The sequence below is a fragment of the Monopterus albus genome, unplaced genomic scaffold (genome assembly GCF_001952655.1).
Source record: "Monopterus albus unplaced genomic scaffold, M_albus_1.0 scaffold93.1, whole genome shotgun sequence".
Classification (NCBI taxonomy): domain Eukaryota; kingdom Metazoa; phylum Chordata; class Actinopteri; order Synbranchiformes; family Synbranchidae; genus Monopterus; species Monopterus albus.
This window is the reverse complement of record NW_018127973.1, coordinates 124522-135331: the sequence shown is the minus strand read 5'-3', so window position 1 is coordinate 135331 and position 10810 is coordinate 124522. Positions and strand designations below refer to the sequence as shown.

At 42.3% G+C, this 10810-nt stretch overlaps 1 protein-coding gene across 4 annotated transcripts in view; it reads right to left on the bottom strand.

Moving 5' to 3' along the window:
* znf1035 (zinc finger protein 1035) overlaps positions 1 to 6570 on the bottom strand; it is a 32394-nt gene extending 25824 nt beyond the window's left edge. For 3 of the 4 annotated variants that reach the window (XM_020608385.1, XM_020608384.1, XM_020608387.1), the window contains exon 1: positions 5674 to 6220. The gene's annotated coding sequence lies outside the window, so the exon portion shown is untranslated. The other variant, XM_020608386.1, reaches the window with a different exon arrangement.
* Positions 6571 to 10810: the final 4240 nt, after the last annotated feature.

Sequence of the window (10810 nt, the reverse complement as noted above, 5' to 3'; positions counted from 1 at the left end):
GTGTAGAAGGTGTTGAGGTCATCCGGCAGGCTGTCTGTGGAGCTGATGATGCTGGTGGTGGTCCTGTAGTCTGTGATGTGCTGCAAGCCTTGCCACATCCGTCCGGAGTCAGCAGTAGAATAGAAGCCATTCAGCTTCTCTCTGTACTGCCTCTTGGTGATGGCTTTCCTCAGTCTGTACTTCGCAGCTTTGTACTCCGTCTCATCACCTGATCTGAATGCTTGGAACGAAGCATGCACCTGGTGGCGTACCTGACTGTTTATCCATGGCTTCTGGTTGGGGAACCTCCTGACTTGTATTGACAAAACTGTGCCCAGTGTGGTGTTAAGTGTCCAAGTGAGGTCCTCACTGATGTGGACACCCAGGTATTTAAAGCTGCTCACCCTCTCCACTTCGAGCCCCTGGATGAACAGTGGCTGATGAGAGCTCCTCTCCTTCCTCATGTCCACTATCATCTCAAGCTGGATACAGGAACAAAGAAATGTGGTCCGAGCGTCCAAGGTGGGGATGGGGTGCAGCCCTGTATGCACAACATATGTTACTGTAAACATGATCCAGTGTTCTTGTCCTGGGTGGGAATGTTCACATGTTGGTAATATTTGGGAAGTACAGTCTGTAGATTGCACGGATTAAAGTCGCCGGCAGCAATAACTACAGCATCGGGATGCGCTGTCTCTAGTACGCTGATGACGTTGTGGAGTTTGCTGAGAGCCGCAGCGGGATTAGCTCTTGGGCTAACATACACAGCAGCAAGAAACACAGCACTATGCTCTCTGGCTAGATAGTAGGGCCGGCATTTCAGCAATAAAAACTCTACGTCTGGCGAACAGTGCTTATTAAACAGTCCGTACATCTCCACACCATGAGTTATTAATAAACACACACACACACACACACACACACACACACCTCCTTCCTTTACCTTCCCCGAAGCAGCAGTGCGACAAAAGAGGACATGAAGTTAATTAGTGGGAGAGTAGAAGATGCCGAGGATAGAATTAGGTGGAAACAGATTATTCGCTGTGGCGGCCCCTAACGGGAACAGCCGAAAGTGGAAGATGATGATACTAGTAGGGAAATCCAATCATAAAATTATTTTATCCATTATCCCTACCACTTATCCTGTAGAGCAGGGGTTTTCAAAGTGTGGGGAGGTCAGCCTCCCCTCAGAGGAGACTGTGAAAACAGTGCTTCCCCCCTACAATTTACCTTTATCATCACTGTTGGTGTAGCCTACTATACGTTGCGCTCAGCCATAATAATGCTTTCAACAATAAATGTAAACATCTTTTAAGCAGACACTTTTGCAACACAGTTCCACTCTCAAGGACTCAAGCTTAAACTGTGGACTAGTCTTACATAAAATTATTTACCAATTAACCCGCCACAGTCCAAACACAAAATGAAAATGTACAACAATAGGCTTACTAAAATAGCCTCAATTCAACCAAATCATACATGTGTTGCAGCAGCTATTTGAAAATAATCAGCTGCTGAAAGGGAGAGCAGGGAAGACTTCTTACGCATGTTGTCCAAACACACTCGACTCTGCAACTACTGTATGTTTGTTCATTTATTGAAGAAGCAAACCACCATCTTACAAGCAAGTCATAATGTGGAACATGGACAAACTGGACAAAAATCCCCACAACATAGCAGTCAATAGAAAAGAGGGCTCACATCTCTTCTCCCTTTCACACCGAACTGCCAAACAACCAGGTGATATTAATTAATCTGTCCTCTATGCCCCCCTGATGCACCCATACACACCAACATTAGTGGATGCATGACAAGCATAAAACCCAAATATCTTTTTGGTTCCCACACACTGTGAGGCCTATTTGTGCAGTTTTACTCATGTCAAATCATTTTTTTTCCAAACTCAGTCGGCCACCAAACAAAATCATCACTGCGATCCATGCAGTGCTGCTTTTAATATCACTGTCTCCACATGGTGCATACCTGCCTTAGCCGTGTGTAATGCAATATGATAATTCTTTTGTTAACTCTGTATTCACAGTGCTAATGTCTCAATTACTTTCTTCTGTGACCGCCAATGTTCTAGTTTCCCATCTAAAAACTCCCATCTTGATCACCAGACTTGTTTACATGGTCTTATGCTCTCATTAGCTAGCATCATTTTGCAAATAACACTGTGGCAGTGGAGCATCATCATAACCAGTCCATGAAAATCCATATGAAAGATAATCATAATCAAACTTACTGTTTTCTGCTTGACCCAGACTCAGTCTCTTCTCTCACTGAAGTACTACAAATCGATCCATTTTGCCCCACACATAGTCTAGCTGAACTTTGATGTTTACAGTTATTTTTTTCATGCTGCACATCCCCTGAAATCCTCTGCCACCCCCGAGGGGAAGAGAGCCTCACACTTTGAAAACTGCTGCTCTAGAGGGCTATGGGGGTGGCTGGAGCCAATCCCAGCTGATATTGGGTCATCTCAAGTGACCGTTCAAGGAGCTGCAGGTTTTGGCACTTGCGCATTGGCATCATTTCTCAGCCCTGGAGGCTGCCACTTGAGTTTACATCTAGTCAGATCACTATAAGCACTCCAGAACAGAGATGCATGATTAATCATTTTTCGATTGCAATTGAGGTGCAGTCTCCGTCTCACATGATAATGATTCTGCTATGTTTACGTTAGCAAGGAGATCCCTTTCATCAAACCAAGTCATCCCACCAAAATGTGAATCCATCCTTTAGAAGCCATCACATGACATCACACAGAACATAGTCAAGACACCTGCTAACATTATGGCCTATGTAGGTCTCCATATATTTTGGTGTGGATCATTATAGAGTTGAGTCTTCATGATATGTACTGTCCTATTTCTACCCATGCACAAGTCTTTGCATTTTCTCCACATTGCCTTTTTCATTTGGACCATCAACAAAATTACAACATTTCTGAATTTTCCCAGACTGTACAATAATATGATCCTCATGTCAAGAACAGATCAAGACAGACAACCTATTTAGCTAGCAAAATACCAGTACACAAGTACCGCTACCAAGACTGTTAAAAAAAAAAAAAAGAAGTTCAATAATCTAAAACATAACATTGGTGATCTACTGCTAGTAATATTAGCATTGTAGCTGCACCATTTTGTACAGCATCCCCAGGAGATTCTACATGTGTCTTGGCGCCAACTGGTGTGGAACACACAGTGCAAGACCCTCGTTTTTCCACTGTAATGTGAGCATTCTTTGACACTGAATGCACTGGACTGCCTGAACAAAAAAAACTTCACCTAGGTTTTTGCATAACTGCTCAATAGAATGGCTTGTGAAAAAAAACCCCTGCCATAAATATCTTAATTGCTGATCCACACTTGCAACAACTGTAATAACACTGCCAAAACACAGATAAGAGTCAAAACTATGCACATCAATGTGTTAGTAGGACCACAATGTTCCTGCCGACTAAAGTCACCACCCGAACCAGCGAAATATCTGATAAAAATGCAGCAAGGGGAGGGTTATGTAGCTATGGCGACACATGCACCACTTTGTGTTGCATTTATAAAATGAAGGGAATTACAAAGTCGTTAATCTAACCATATACCCATGGGATATTCAGGCATATATCTTGTTCCTCAAGAAGCAACTGTTGCTGTTTGACATGTAAACCAACATGAAGCAGGAGGAGCTCAGTGAACATTCAGTACATTTTGGAGTTGGTTTAAGAGTTTTGAGCAGAGAACATCTACTTACTTATAGCTTTATGAGGCATTTTATAACTGACCAGGACCACAGTTGACCAGGGGGGACACAAATTTCTGTTTTTGTATATTTTGGGTGCTCTTTCCCGGTCCCCCATTAAGATTACACCATAATAAGATTACCTACGACCATAACATTCATCCTATGACAAATGGCTACAAATTCATATTCTGCCACACCAGAAAATAAAATCAGTCTGACATTTGATCATGTGGGTTAATTAGTTGCCACCATAGGAAAAGTGTTTACCTGGCCCTTGAAATGAGCCACAACTTAAAAGTGTGCACACACGCATCATAGGTGGCGCTACAGTACTTCAACAAATGGCACTACACCTCCACTTCTCGCAGCAAATTAACTTGTTATTTGACACTACTATATACTTATTCGATAGTGGCAAAAGGCCAAGGTCCTTCCCCTGTTACAGAGTAAATTATTTTTTTTAGTACTTATTTTTAAATCATTCTGGAAAGTTAAAACAAATTTAGAAAAAAATCTACTACTAAATTTGAACTTCTTCTTCTTACGGCTGTTCCCGTTAGGGGCCACCACAGCGAATCATCTACTACTACTAAATTTGAACACATTATTAATTAAAACCCATACAAACAAACAAAAATTTTCTGTCAGCATTTAACAACAATCAGTGGCCACTTTGGTTTGTGTAAAATCTAGGTCATATCTGACAATAGGTCAATCATCAATTCCACCTTTATAAAGATAATAATGCTCAGTTTTGATTGACACTGTCAGACAGGTATTAACATGTTTATTATCAAGGCTGGAGTTTGCAGGGGAATTGAACTGGACTGCATTATATTGAAAGGTTTTTAATAAGAAATCCGAAGAAAATTAGAAGAACATAAATATATCAGTTCAGTGCAATAGATACAATGATTATAAACAGCTGAATATGCACATATCTTTTTTTTTTTTAAGTTGACAATTTTAAGCTTTATAACGATAGAGTATGTGAGCTGTTGTACTTGGTTTTATAATGAAGTGGCCAAGGAGCCTATATGCTTTGACAGTGCTTATTTAGTTTCTCGGTATACAACCAGAAAAACCCTCTAACCTGTATCACCTTTTCAGAGACAGATAAAACACTATGATAAAATGCAGTGTTTGGCTGACACTAGTGGAACTGCTGTGCAGGAGGGTTAGGGTTTTGCACTCTTCCAACATGTTGTCCATCTCTACCTGCAGGACCACCTGGAATACAGACCTCTTTATCACAGGTGGATATATCAGATTAAGATCAAATCTGGTTTCTCCATACGGCAGCATGCTTAGAATTATGACCTCACCAGAGGACTAGGGACTTGAAAACAGTGATGTATAATCCAAGATAATGGAATTTATCTAAAATCAGTTACGAGGCAGATTGTATTTAATTTACTAGAGGGTAGCAATTTTGTTCACTTGTTAAAGAGCTGGCTGTGCACATTATATAAACCATTCGAAGCAATTACAAAGAGCCTCCATAATCCAGTGGCAAATGAATGATTTCCAGACAACAATACCAAAACTTTATCTTGCAAACCTGTGCTTTGCTTTCAGTGATAACTGGGCAGAGAAAAGCAGTGAAATCCATCCATGAAATAAAAGACTAATGGGAAACGACTGTGTGTGTCCACCTGGAAGCTGTGAGTTGCTCTTGTCTTGATTGTGCTATTGTTAGATGCTGTACGTTTAGCCATCCTGAACAGAAAGCAGCGGACCAAAAGAAAACGGTCGGATGCAATCACATCAACAAAAAACACAAACATACAGAGCAGCGATACAGCCACGTGTTAGATTATATCACCGCTTAACGTCGGTTCTGACTGAAGCTAGCTAGCTACAATAGTGACTAGCATAATGCAAGCTAGCAGTGATAACCAACAGCTAAAGGCTTCTCCGCAGCTGGTCTTCAGCCGAACTCCTTACCAGATCAGTGCTCCGTGTTGCTCTTGCGTGATTCGCCACCAAATTTCCTTAGTTGCGAGTCGATTACTTGATCTGAGCTGTAATAATCACTTAACAGACGTATTTCAAAGACATTGCTCCTCTTCCTTCTTTGCCAGTACAAGGAGAAAACGACTGTTCTCATTGTCGATGGTTTCCGTCTTTCTTGGGAACACCGTCCGAAGACCCTGTTTCGTTTCTGGACTGAATCCGTGGACGGTGTTCAGAAAAAAAGCCAATTTTTCCCTAACGCAGTGGGCAACGAAGCTGGATAAACTAGGGACAACAGTGCTACGTGAGATCCACCTCCATCATCTTTATTTGCGCATTTTCAGATAATGTGCCCGAAACTCTGCGTACCATATACAGTTATTTGATTACAACCAATAACAAGGTGCAGAGACCCTGCGAGAGCCCGCCCCCTGCCTGTTCTATGGCTGTCACTACCAGAGCTTGACGGGGCGGTAGCAGGACTCCTTCCGAGCGACCGCACCGCGGTTGTCTCCTTGCTGTTGCAGCTGCTTCTGCACTCCCCTACCTGCTATGGCACACAGGCTGTACTGTTTGTGCTGACGGTGACTGCTCTCACCACTGAAGTCGTCCGTGGGGCTTTCATGCTCCCATGCTGCTTTTGAATGAGCCTCATTGGAGTTAGGGTGGAACTCAACCAGGCCTGCATACATGTCTGCTGGACTAGATGTGGTTGGCCTTTAAAGGGTTAATAAGTTGCATACAACCATTTTGTGTGCTAGACGTGCTATAAAATGGCGCCACCTCCTTGTGCTGAACCACTACAAGTCCCTTTTGTCAGAGGCACATAAGATCCAGCCCCCCCTCCCAACAAAAAAAACACGCTATAGAGAAGAAGAAAAGCCATCCTTGGTAGGCTAGCGGTGAACCTAAAACCTGTGATTTGGCATTAGAGTTGAACAGTATCATCTATAAATGTTCTATGAGCCATCAATTAGGGCCTACCTTAGGTCCTCTACTACTTTGGTTCAGAGTGTGCTGATCACTCAGTGAGTACTTGATCCCAGATCACTAAATTTAAATGTGTACTACAAAATTAAGCAAAGGAATATCAGACCATATAGCCTAAATCTCTCAATTTTCACACCTGCCAATCAGAAGAGCAGAAAAGAGCCACTGATATAAAAGAACAGGTGTATTCTTATGGGATTCAATCAACATATTGCAGTTTGCAATGAAATAAGGCCTGGGTCTGATGAAACAATCAGCCTGTATCCTTATGACTACAGTTTGCTCCATAAATGTATCTGTTCATCTGTATGACTGTGATTTTGGAAGGGGTTTTTATATGCAGCCACCCACTAACAAATCATGAGCAGTTGGTGGGGGCTCAGCTGATTCTTGAGGATCTCTCAATCATACCGACCCCATAGGTCCACAATTTAAAAGATTTGGTTTCCCTAATCTTGAAGAATACATCTGAGTTAGACTGTCATAGAAATCAATGATCAGCTGTTGATCAATGATTAGCTAGCATATGATTTTTAGTCTAGTTATGTTAAGGGAAAGCCTCTGGGAGCAGCACTAGAATGTGAAGTGATTTTGGCATAGTGGCCACACTTGGTATTACCACATCACCTCACACATGCGCCCAAAAATCATTTTCACATACACAACCAAGAGCATGACCAACACACTGAATTGACACATTGTGTTATTAAAATTGGGTCCATTTGGCATATGACAATTCTAGAAAAATCATAAGCTATATTAGTTAATGCCCTACATGTGTGACTTCCAAGCAGGAAGTCAGCTGCCTTGGTCCGAGGAACTCTGAAATGCAAATATTCACAAATGGCTAGGGGAGAGGACACTCTCAAGCCCCTGCATACATTGTCAACATATGTGCCTAGTGAGCAACTTTAATAGGAATGAATGGGGCACCACCTTGAAACATGATATAGAGATTTCCTCAGTACATCCATGGGTAAGAATGGACTCCAGTTCCTGCCATACTCTAATGACAGCTTTAAGTTGATCATATCATTTTGACCCAAATGTGTGCTACAGTGTATTCTCCTTGGCTTCTTAGCACAGTACTTTATTGACAGTATCTGTGTTTCCACCATGAAGTTCCTGGTATGTTTTGTTCACAGGAACTGAAGTCCAAGAATTGTCCCTGGGGTAAAGGTTCCTCAAGCTCATTGTGATTTGAATTTCCACATCAGGGCCAAAGCCCCAGGAAGATTAGATAAAGTCCACTGACATAAAAGAGTGATGGTTGCCAGTGGGGTTTTAAGAATGCCACATGTAAAATGCTATGCAGTATTTGTCCAGACAGTGACATTAAGCACTGCAGGCCTCACCCCGATAGCTCTTGGATCTTCAGAATGTACCACCTCTTGACCAGGGACTTTTAAGTGGGGGTACAATTGTGCCCCAGGATAACATTTAGACTCTGGGTGATAACGCATGTAGAGGAACTAAGTTCCACAAAAAGTTCTTGTTCCCCAGATAATGTTCATTTGGTGAAAATAGAGCTGTTGATTAGAGTACAAGGAGCATATTTACCAAGGGTAGAGTCATGCACTAGACAGTCAGCCATGTATCTCATATGAGATCTTAGTCAGTCATAGAAGGCACCAAATGTTTCATGCTAGAACATTTCATGCTTGTGCCCACAAAACAGCTGCCCACTGCAGCAATTCCCAACTGTCCTGCCAGTTTGATTAGTAGGAGTTCCCCACCTCCAGAAAATGATTTAATGGATCCCTTTTGTGCACACCATGTATTTTCTCATGCTTGTGGATGATCTGTCAGGCTACATGATTTGCATGAAACTAGGTCAGACCAGATAAAATTTCCAGTACACCTATTAGTGGCTGTCACCTGTGTGTTGCTGTATAATTGTTTGTTTTTCTTAGTTTCCAAATGGATAATTAATGGAGAACAGGGTCAGGATGTCGATGCTCATATTTTTTATGTTTTTAACACTCCTCCTGAACCGAAGTACTGCTGAATGATAAGGAATGCATACCACCTCCAGCTGACCAGTGTTATACCAACTCCAGCCTGTTAGGACAAGTTGCTTGGACCTGGATCTCCCTGCAGAGTTTCAGATTAAACTGACAAGGAAGAGGGACTGCGGAGGTGGAATTTGTGTGAAAAATAGCAGACAAGGCTTCAAGTCCGTTGTATCTTAATTGATGTGGGGAATATGTAGGGCGGTGCAGTGGTTAGCTGTTGCCCCACAGCAAGAAGGTTCCAGGCTCGTGCCCTGACTGACCCAATGCCTTTCTGTGCGGAGTTTGCATGTTCTCCCTGTGCCTGCGTGGGTTCTCTTTGGGTACTCCAGCTTCCTCCCGAAGACATGCAGATTAGGTTGATTGGCAACTCTACAAAAATTGGCCATTATCCAGAAGGACATCTGGTGTAAAACATGCCAAGTTTAATGTGCACATCGACAGTTCAGTGGGAATTGATCATTCGCTGTAGCGACCCCTAACAGTAACAGCCAAAAATAGAAGAAGATTGTGGGGAATATGTGCTCACTGTCAAAAAAAAAAGATGGATGAGCTGTTGGCTAGCACAAAACATGACCATATCTTCCACCATTGCAGCCTAATCAGGTCCTAGAATTATTAGGGGTGACATTATAAATGTCCCCATTTAGGTTCATGTGTTATTGCATTGGTAGTGTACACTCCTCCCCTCAGCATGTGCTACAAACATTACATAGACAATTTTTACACCAACTCATTAAGTTCAGGATGGCTCCCCAGACAAATGGGAGACATTCATGGATTCTTTATCATCACATAGTTTCATCCATCCTGCCCACCTTTAAACACCTATCCCACAAGAGGCAAAAGGACACTAGGCTTGTTTTAATACATTATTAAGAACAGATGTACGCTGATCAGCCATAGCATTAAACCCACCCTGGTGGGTGAGGTGAATAGCATTATCTTGTTAAAATGGGACCTTTCAAGGAATGGGATACATCGGCTAACAAGTGAACAGTCAGTTCTTGAAGTTGGCTTGGAAACAAGAAAAACTGGTAAGCCTAAGGATCTGATCAACTTTGATAAGGGCCAAATTGTAATGGCTAAACAACTGGCACAGAACATCTCCAAAATGGCAGGTCTTGTGTGGTGTTCCCGATATGCAGTGGTCAGTAACTACAAAAAATGGTCCAAGGAAGGACAACCAGTGAACTGGTGACAGAGTCAAGGGTTCCCAATGCTCACTGCTGCACATGGAGAGTGACATCTGGGCCATCTGGTCTGATCCCACATAAGAGTTACTGTAGCACAAACTGCTGAAAAACCTAATGTCAGCTATGATAGACAAGTGTCAGCACAAACAGCTGCTATGGGGCTGCATACCTGCAGAACAGTCAGAGTACCCAAGATAACCCATTCAATGTTGAAATTGCCTACAATGGATGTGTGTGTAAGAAATGGGCCATGAAGCAATGAAGAAGGTGGCCTAACAAATCTCCAGCGGAAGGAGTGTGATGCTCTGGGCAATGTTCTGCTAGGAAACCTTGGGTTCTGGCATTCATGTGGATGTTAATTTGACATATACTGTAACACCTACCTAAAGACTGATGCAGACCAAGGGCACTTCTTTATGGTAACAAGTCATGGGTTACTAAGGATATTATAATGGCTATTAACAGGAAGAAACTGGCAAATGCCAGCAAACACAAGGACAGGATTAAAAGAGTAGTCTGAAGTTCATTACTGGCAGTGATTTTCCCACAGAGTGACCTTATGAGGGACACCATCTGCCTGATGACTTGAATAAGTTTTTTGCCAGGTTTGACAAGTGTGACTTCTCTACTGAACTAAGCCAGGTTCTTGTGGCACTGTCACAGGGGAACTGTAACAACACGTGTCCCCCCATAAGTTCTGTTGTACTTATAACTGTGAAATTTCTGAATAAGGGATATACAATATATCCTTGTACTCGGTGTATTCTGAGGTGCTAAATATATTTCAATTCCTGAACTCCACTGTCCTTGGAATATGTGTCATCTGTGCCTTATGATTTATTGTTTGGTTTTGTTATTATGTAATAATGACCAAACAAGTTTCCCCTTTGATTATCTGGCCTCCTGCTGTTAAAACACCAAGCTGATGGC